Source organism: Meriones unguiculatus, chromosome 9 (assembly GCF_030254825.1).
Source record: "Meriones unguiculatus strain TT.TT164.6M chromosome 9, Bangor_MerUng_6.1, whole genome shotgun sequence".
Taxonomy (NCBI): Eukaryota; Metazoa; Chordata; class Mammalia; order Rodentia; family Muridae; genus Meriones; species Meriones unguiculatus.
In genome coordinates, this window is record NC_083357.1 from 55,779,352 (window position 1) to 55,787,831 (window position 8,480).

At 42.3% G+C, this 8,480-nt stretch overlaps 1 pseudogene; it reads right to left on the minus strand.

The window, feature by feature from the left end:
• Nucleotides 1–7,287: 7,287 nt before the first annotated feature.
• LOC132656329 (T cell receptor alpha variable 13-1-like) lies at nt 7,288–7,930 on the minus strand (annotated as a pseudogene).
• Nucleotides 7,931–8,480: the final 550 nt, after the last annotated feature.

Genomic DNA, 8,480 nt, shown 5'->3' on the forward strand with positions numbered 1-8,480 from the left:
CAGGAATGTTTTTAAAGGAATGTGCAAGTAGACTCTTTGAGGTACTCCTGAGTTGAAGGACTCATTTGAATTTCAGAGGAATGTGATTCCTCTTCTATTCTTAGCTTTTTTTAGTCTCAGAAACATGTGGGAAAGCATAACGCCATTTGTAACCCAGATGGACCAGGCCCTAAAAACACATAAAATGGACTTAGGTTACTGTAAACTACAAGTGACATCTCTCATGAGGAAGGATTTAATAAACTTAGAGGCAATGCTCCAGATTCCGGTGAGAAGCATACAGGACAAATAATCATCATTTCTGGGTGATACGGGCCATACAATTCTCTACAAATTGCAAATGCTCATCAGACTTTAAACTACACCCTTTCCCACCATTCCTGGGGGGTGAGGGAGACTAGTAAACATCTCCTTTCTTTGTAGGTTAAGACTCTGTGTTAACTTCCCTGGATTCTCCAGTACTCATCTCTGTTCACAAGGACCTTTGCTCTCTAAAATTCCTTTTTTAGCACAGAGCAGTTATAGCCCTAGACTATTCATGAGACACTAGAGGGACATGTTGACTTCCAGATTCCTGGGCTTTGGCACAGACACTCAGGCCAGGCCTTCTGGATACTAAACCTGCATGTGCACCTTAGAGACCCTTATCAGTAAGACTCCAGTGAGCCAGAACCCCATGAAGTCCCCTCCAAGAAAAGCCAAATACTTTTGTGACTGTGCTTGCATTTAAGCTGGGGGAGTCTCCTCTGAGTGATACTTAAGACTTTCATAACCCCAGGCCCAAGCAATTGTCTCCATGCTCTTGGCTGTGCTCAGGGTCCAGGGAGGGGTCTGCCTGCTCTGAGACACCTAGGCTGGGTTGTAATACAAGCCAAGCTTTCAGCCCCCCTAATTCTGTCCCTTCTGGGTGATAGGTCCTGAGAACACAAAGGGCAAACTCAGGTCATATTTGTACAGATAGCTCTGTCAACCTTTCCACCAAAGTGAAGTCAAGACGCTAAAAGGGGGCAAGCTTGAGCCAGCTGTACTTCTCATGCTATTTTTTCCTAAGAAGAAGCCCATTATTTTTTTTACTATTCTTATAATGCTTTTAATACTAAATCTAATTCATTACTTCTCTTAAAACTACTTTTCTTCTGCCCTATTCTTGTTAAAGCTTTTGGTAATCTATCAAAAATATATTTCCTTGAATAGTTAATTGTGCTGTTTCAGGAATCATAGAGAAAAATAAAAAAACTCATTAATCCAACCCCATAACCGTGACCAAAAAAGTGTAGAGACCCTAGACTGCGTCTTTTTGACTTAGGTGGTCAGGAAGACCTGCTATTGACCTCCAGGGAACGAATTTCCAAAGAAAGCATATCTCCTGCCCTGTAGCATAATCTATTGATATACTACACTGGCGACACTGGAGTGGGTGTAGCAGGAAGACACACTTGTGAACCGCTAACAGTATTCCAAGCAGAAGGGCATGAGTGATATATGGTAGTGGAATGTGCCACAGCCAGCAGGAAAGGAAGGGGAAAAGGTATTTTGTCTCCCCTGTACTGTCATAGCAGTGTCCATGCTTCTTCACTGCAGTATCTGTCCTTTCACAAACCACAAATGCTGGTGGTTATATTGTCATATATGTGGCCATGTCTTCCTTTTCCCACTGCGACCAATAAACCTTCCAGAATATCCAGAGCACTCTGTGGTCTCCTCCCTAGAAGTGTGCTGCTAACCTTCCTTTTCTCATTGATCCTCTGTGTGAATCTGCAAGGAGCTCTGCCTTTTCTTCCTCATTTGGTCATGAATGTTTATGTCATTAGAAAATACAGTATTTTGACTTGCCTAGTTTTAGAATCTGTTTCCAAAACTTTTAATAAATGCATCTGTTTATATATATGTGGGTGTGCATGGTTGTGCCATAGCTTGTGTGGGGGCCAGAAGACAACTTGCAGAAGTTGGTTGGCTCTTTCAACCATGTCATTCCAGTGGTCAAACTCATGTTGTCAAGCTTGGCAACAAGTGCCTTTACTCAGTGAGTCACTTCTTCATCTCTTGGTTTTCAAGTTTCTATGCCTATGCTTTTTCTTCAATGGTTAGATTTCTGGGATTTTGGTTTGGTTTGGTTTCTTTTGGTTTGATATACTTTGGGTTGTTTGGTTTACTGTTTTCTGTGTGCTTGTGTGACGATGTGAATCTGTGTGTGTGTGTGTGTGTGTGTGTGTGTGTGTGTGTGTGTGTATGTGTGTCTAAACCTCCCCTTTTGGATGGTGTGGGTATTGAACCTAGGGCCTCATATGTGTGAGGGAAACATTTTAATTCATTTAAAATGTTTACTCCCTTCCTCCATCTCTTCTTTCCTACTTTTCCTTTATCACTTTTTTGAAACAAGTTCTCATGAAGTTCAAGCTTGCTTCTTTTTTTGTTTATTATTATTAGTTACATTTTATTAGCTCTGTATCCCACTCCCTTATTCCCTCCCAATCCCACCCTACCTCCCTCAGCTTCTCCCTGCCCCTTTCCAAGTCCACGGATTGGGGAGGACCTCCTCCCCTTTCATCTGGCCCTGTTTTATTAGTTATCTTCAGGGCTGGCTGCAAAGTCCTCCTCTGTGGCCTAACAGAACTGCTCCTTCCTTGGGGAATGGGGAGTCAAAGAGCCTGCCATTGAGTTTCTGTCAGAGATAGTCCCTGTTCCCCTTACTATGGGAAACCAATTGGTTATGGAGCTACCATGAACTTCGTCCGAGTAAAGGTTCTAGGTTATATCCATACATGGTCCTTGGTTGAAGAAACAGCCTACAGATTGGGAAAAAATCTTCACCAACCCTTTATCTGACAGAGGGCTAATATCCAGTATATATAAAGAACTAAAGAAGTTGAAAAGTAACAAATCAAGCTTGCTTCTTACTCCTGCTCTCCCAGCTTCCACCTTTTTTAAATGTATTTATTTATTTATTTATTTATTTATTGCAGTTTATGCACTTTGTATCCTGACACTAGCTTCCTCACTCATTCCATCCATATCTCACACTCCTTCCCTCTTCTTCACCCTTGCCCCTCCCCCAGTCCACAGATAGGGGAGTACCTCCTCCCTTTCCATCTGATCCTAGTCTATCAGTTCTTATCAGGAGTGGATGCATTGTCTTCCTCTGTGGCCTGGTAAGGTCTCACCCCTCGTAGGTGAATGTGATCAAAGAGCAAGTCACTGAATTCATGTCAGAGAGTCCCTGTTCCCATTATTAGGGAACCCACTTGGACGCAGTGCTGTCTTGGCTACCTCTGTGCAGGGGTTCTAGGTTATCTTCACAAATGGTCTTTGGTTGGAGTATCAGTCTCAGAAAAGTTCCCTGTGCCCAGATTTTTTTCCTGCTGTTTGGTTTTGTTTTGTTTTTTGGGTTTTTTTTTTTGTTTTTTTTTTTTTTTCTCTCCTTGTGGAGCTCCTTTTCTCTTCAGGGCTTTCTATCTCCCCCTTCTTTCATAAGATTCCTTGCACTCTGCCCAAAGTTTGGCTATGAGCGTCAGCTTCTGCTTTGATTCTTTCAGAGTCCCTTTGTGGTAGGCTCCTGTACTGTTTTTTCCCTCTTCCGATGTCCATCGCATTTGCCTTTCTGAATGAGGCAGGGTCCTTCCAGGGTCTTCCTTTTTTGATTAGCTTCTTTAAGTGTACATATTTTAGTATGATTATCCTATATTGTATGTCTAATATCCACTTATATGTAAGTATATACTGTGTGTGTGTTTCTGCTCCTGATATACCTCACTCAGGATAACCTTTTCTAGTTACTACCGTTTGCGTGCAAATTTCATTATTTCCTTGTTTGGAATTGCTGAGGAGTATTCCTTTGTGTAAATGTACCAAAATTTCTGTATCCATTCCTCAATTGAATTACAAAATGGCTGGTGGATCATTGGAATCAATGAGAAGACTCAGAAATAAACCCAAACACTTATGGGCACCTGATTTTGACAAAGATGCCAAAACCATACAATGAAAAAAGATAGCATCTTCAACAAATGGTGTTTGTCTAACTGGATATCTACATGTAGAAAAATGAAAATAGATCCATACTTATCACCCTGCACAAAACTAAAGTCCAAGTGGATCAAAGACTTCAATATAAAAACAAACACACTAAACCTATTAGGAGAAATAGTAGGAAAGAGCCTTGAACTCATTGGCACAGGAGACAACTTTCTGAACAGAACACCAACAGCACAGGCTATAAGCTCAACAATCATTGAATGGGGCCTCATGAAACTGAAAACTTCTGTAAAGCAAAGGATGCTGTCATCAGAACAAAACAACAACCTAAAGATTGGAAAATGATCTTCACCAACCCTATATCTAGCAGAGGGCTAATATCCACAATAAATAAAGAACTCAAGAAGTTAAACAGTAACAAATCAAGCAATCCAGTTAAAAATTGGAGTACAGAGCTAAACAGAGAATTCTCTATAAAGGAATTTCAGATGGCAGAAAAACACTTAAATAAATCCTCAACATCCTTAGCTATCAGGGAAATGTAGATCAAAATGACCCTATTTATGGTTGTGAGCCTAGCTTTTAACTCCTGAACCATCTCTCCAGTCCTAAAACTGTTTAGCCCAGGCTGACCTTGAACTCATGATCCTTCTGCCTCTGCCTCCTTCAGTAAATTCTACTGGTGTACTCCATCACAACCAGCATCAAACCAAGTAATAAAATTAAAAAATGTGGTATAGAGCTAAACAGAAATTTCTCTGTAGAGGAATATAGAATGGCAAATAAACAGTTAAAGAAATGTTTAGGAGTGGTATAACTGGATCTTGAGGTAGCACTATTCCTAATTGTCTGAGAAAGCACCAGATTGATTTCCAAAGTAGTTGTACAAGCTATAACACATCTAGGCATATATCCAAAAGATGCTCAAGTATACAACAAGGACATTTGCTCAACCATGTTTGTAGAAGCTTTATCTGTAATAGCCAGAAGCTGGAAAAAAATCCAGATGTCCCTCCATGGAGGAAAAGATACAGAAATTGTGGTACATTTACACAATGGAATACTATTCAGCAATTTAAAAACAAAGAAATCATAAAATTTTCAGGCAAATGGTGGAAACTAGAAAAGATTTTGCTGAGTGAGGTATCCCAGAAGCAGAAAGACATGCAGGGTATATACTCACTCATAAGTGGATTTTAGACATATAAGATAAACATACTAAAATCTGTACATCTAAAGAAGCTAATCATGAAGGAGGACTCTGGGTAAGATGCTCAGTCCTCATTCAGAAAGGCAAAGAGGATGGATATCAGAAGAGGGAGAAAACAGGGAACAGGACAAGAGCCTACCACAGAGGGCCTCTGTAAGATTCTTCCCTGCAGGGTATCAAAGCAGATGTTGAGACTCATAGCCAAACTTTGGGCAGAGTGCCGGAATCTTATGAAAGAAATGGGTGATAGAAAGAACTGGAGGGAACAGGAGCTCCACAAGGAGAGCAACAGAACTGAGAAATCTGGACACGGGGGTCCTTTCTGAGACTGATACTCCAACCAAGGACCGTGCATGGAGATAACCTAGAACCCCTGCACAGATGTAGCCCATGGCAGTTCAGTGTCTAAGTGGGTTCCCTAGTAATGGAAACAGGGACTGTCTCTGACATGAACTGATTGGTTTGCTCTTTATCACATCCCTCTCGGGGGTGGGGGAATGATGCAGCCTTACCAGTCTACAGAGGAAGGCAATGCAGCCACTCCTGATGAGACCTAATAGACCACGCTCAGATGGAATGAGAGGAGGACCTCCCCTATCAGTGGACTGCAGGAGGGGCATGTGTGGAGAAGAGAAAGAGAGGGTGGGTTTGGGAGGGGAAGAAGGAGGGAGCTACGGGGCAGGGAGGGACAAAGTGAATAAACTGTAATTAATAAAATAAAAAATTAAAAGAGAAAATATGATTAAAAAAAACTTGTGACAACACATGCTGGTGATGATGTGAAGCAAAAAGAACACTCCTCCATCGCTGGTAAGAGTGCAAAACTGTACAACCACTTTGGAAATAAATTTGGCAGTTTCTCAGAAAATTGAGAATAGTTCTATCTCAGGACCCAACTATACATCTCCTGGGAATATACCCAAAAGATGTTCCACCATACCCCAGGACACTTGCTCAACTATGTTCATAGTAGCTTTATTTGTAATAGCAATTGGAAACACCTAGATGTCCCTCAACTGAAGAATGGGTAAAGGAATTGTGGTACATTTACACAAAGAAATATGACTCAGCTACTAAAAACAAGGAAATCATGTAATTTGAAGGCAAATGGATGGAACTAGAAAAAGTCTTTCTGAGTGAAATAACCCAAAACCAGTAAGACATACATGGTATGTATGTGAGTACATGGTATGTACTCATTTATAAGTGAATAATAGCCATAAAGTACAGGATTACCATGCTACAATCCACAGACCCAAAGAAGCCAAGGAGGGCTCAGGAGAAGATGCGGAATCTCACTCAGAACAGGGAGTAAAACAGACATCTGAGTAGATGGAGGGAGGGAAGTGGGTAAGGTATGGGGTAGGGAAAGCAATGGGAGTGGGATTAGGTGTGCAGAGAGCAGGAGTGGGGGTGGGTTGAAGGGAGGACCAGGAGAAAGACAGAAGTCAGTGGGGTAGGGGCACCTCTGAGATAGGGGAGGTTCCTGGGAATCTATGTTAAAAAAAAATAAAACAAACAAAAAACACCTCTAGTGCCAGGCATACCTCCTTTTAAATTGTTGATCAGGGTAGACAATGAACCCCCCCAGACAATATAACCTATTGCCGTTATCCAGGTGGAAGGCTTCAGCTTGTGTAAAGTTGACATAAACTAGCCAGCACAAGGCTTAGTTAGTCAATACAAAGGAATTAGTGCCCAGGACTGCAAGCCTAGCCCACTATACATGTGTGATGAAGCCGGAACCCTAGATGAGAAACGACTGGGGACACTTCCCTAAACCAGTATAATTTCTAGTTGTATTCTAAATATGGAACATCATACCCATGCAAAGTGTGACTCCCACCCCTTTCAGTGGTTGGGATGAGAAGGGGCCCACAGGCTCATATGTTTCAAAGTTTAATCCCCAGATGATGTTGGAAAGTATTAGACCTTGGATGAGGCCTTGTTGTGGGTGGAGTGTCACTGGGGCCGGGCTTTGTGCTTTCAAAAGTCCATGCCATTCTCTCTCTCTCTCTCTCTCTCTCTCTCTCTCTCTCTCTCTCTCGCACGCACGCACGCACGCACGCACACACACACACACACACACTTTGAGACTAACTTTCTCATCTGTCTTCTAAAATCTGTATGTTGCAGTTTCCTTTGCAAATAGACAATATGGCAAATGCTTTGTTGCAAGACACAGGATGTGGAAGGGGCTCCAGCCCCCATAGCAAGTTTGAGGGCAGGCTGCAGGTGCCTGGGAACCAGTGTGTGCTTGCTGCACAGAAGTACATGGCTGAGTCTCCAGGCTGAGTGTCTGTGATGTGCAGGGAGAAGCATTTGGCTTTCTTATCCAATAAAATGGTGAGCCTTTGGTTCTGCTTTCTGTCCACGAATGTCTATCACAAGGTGGGGACCCTTTCCAGCTTCTTGCTTGTACCAAGGGAAGTATAAGGAAGCACTGTCTGTGTAAGTGCAGTTGATGACAGCGCTGCCTCCCTCTCGAACACTCAGGGAAGAAGGGTGCTGCTCCACCTGCTCTCCGAGGCTCTCCCCTACACAGAAAGAAAAACAGAAAGGAGGAGGACAGTCAGCAGCACTCTGCTGAATTCTTTGTCTAAGATACCGAGAGGGAACTGTGTGAAGTGGATTTCCCACGGAAGCCTAAGAAATGTCCACCACTATTTTCTCGTGGTCCCAGATCTTCAACTCACAGTTCATCCACAGCCACAAGAAAGCGACTACAGTAGGAATGGATGGCTTCATTGCTCTTCCTGCCTGGGATCAATGCAGACTTGCAATCTCTTGCCAAACAAGCTATTTGTATCTCCAGGTTGTCCCCTTTTCTTCTTATGTAATCCAATCAGCCAATAAGAAAACAAATGTTTCTCTCTCACCTATTCCTTCAGAATGCAATGACAAGAGCTTGCTGCATGCTTTTCATCAGCTGCGGCCTCCTGCAACCTTGTGGACACATCATGTTTTGAGTAAATTTGCAGAGATTGGGAGGGATTGAATTTCTGAGTCATTACTAGCAAACTAGAGAGAGATACATTCTCTTGTAGCCATTGAACAACAAGCTGAGTTAAAACATTTAAAATCAAAATGTCACTATGATTCATCCTTATGGACAAAGGAAAGAAAAATTTTAACTTTCAGTCAATATCAAGTTTTCTGGACAACAGAATGTTAAATTTGGAGGGGGTGAGTATAGCAGAAAGGACAGGTGGGGGGAGGGACAGCTAACATGGAGGATGTTTGAAAATTGTATTTTTGTGAGTGTGTGGAGAGAGACAGAGAGGAGAGAGAGAGAGAG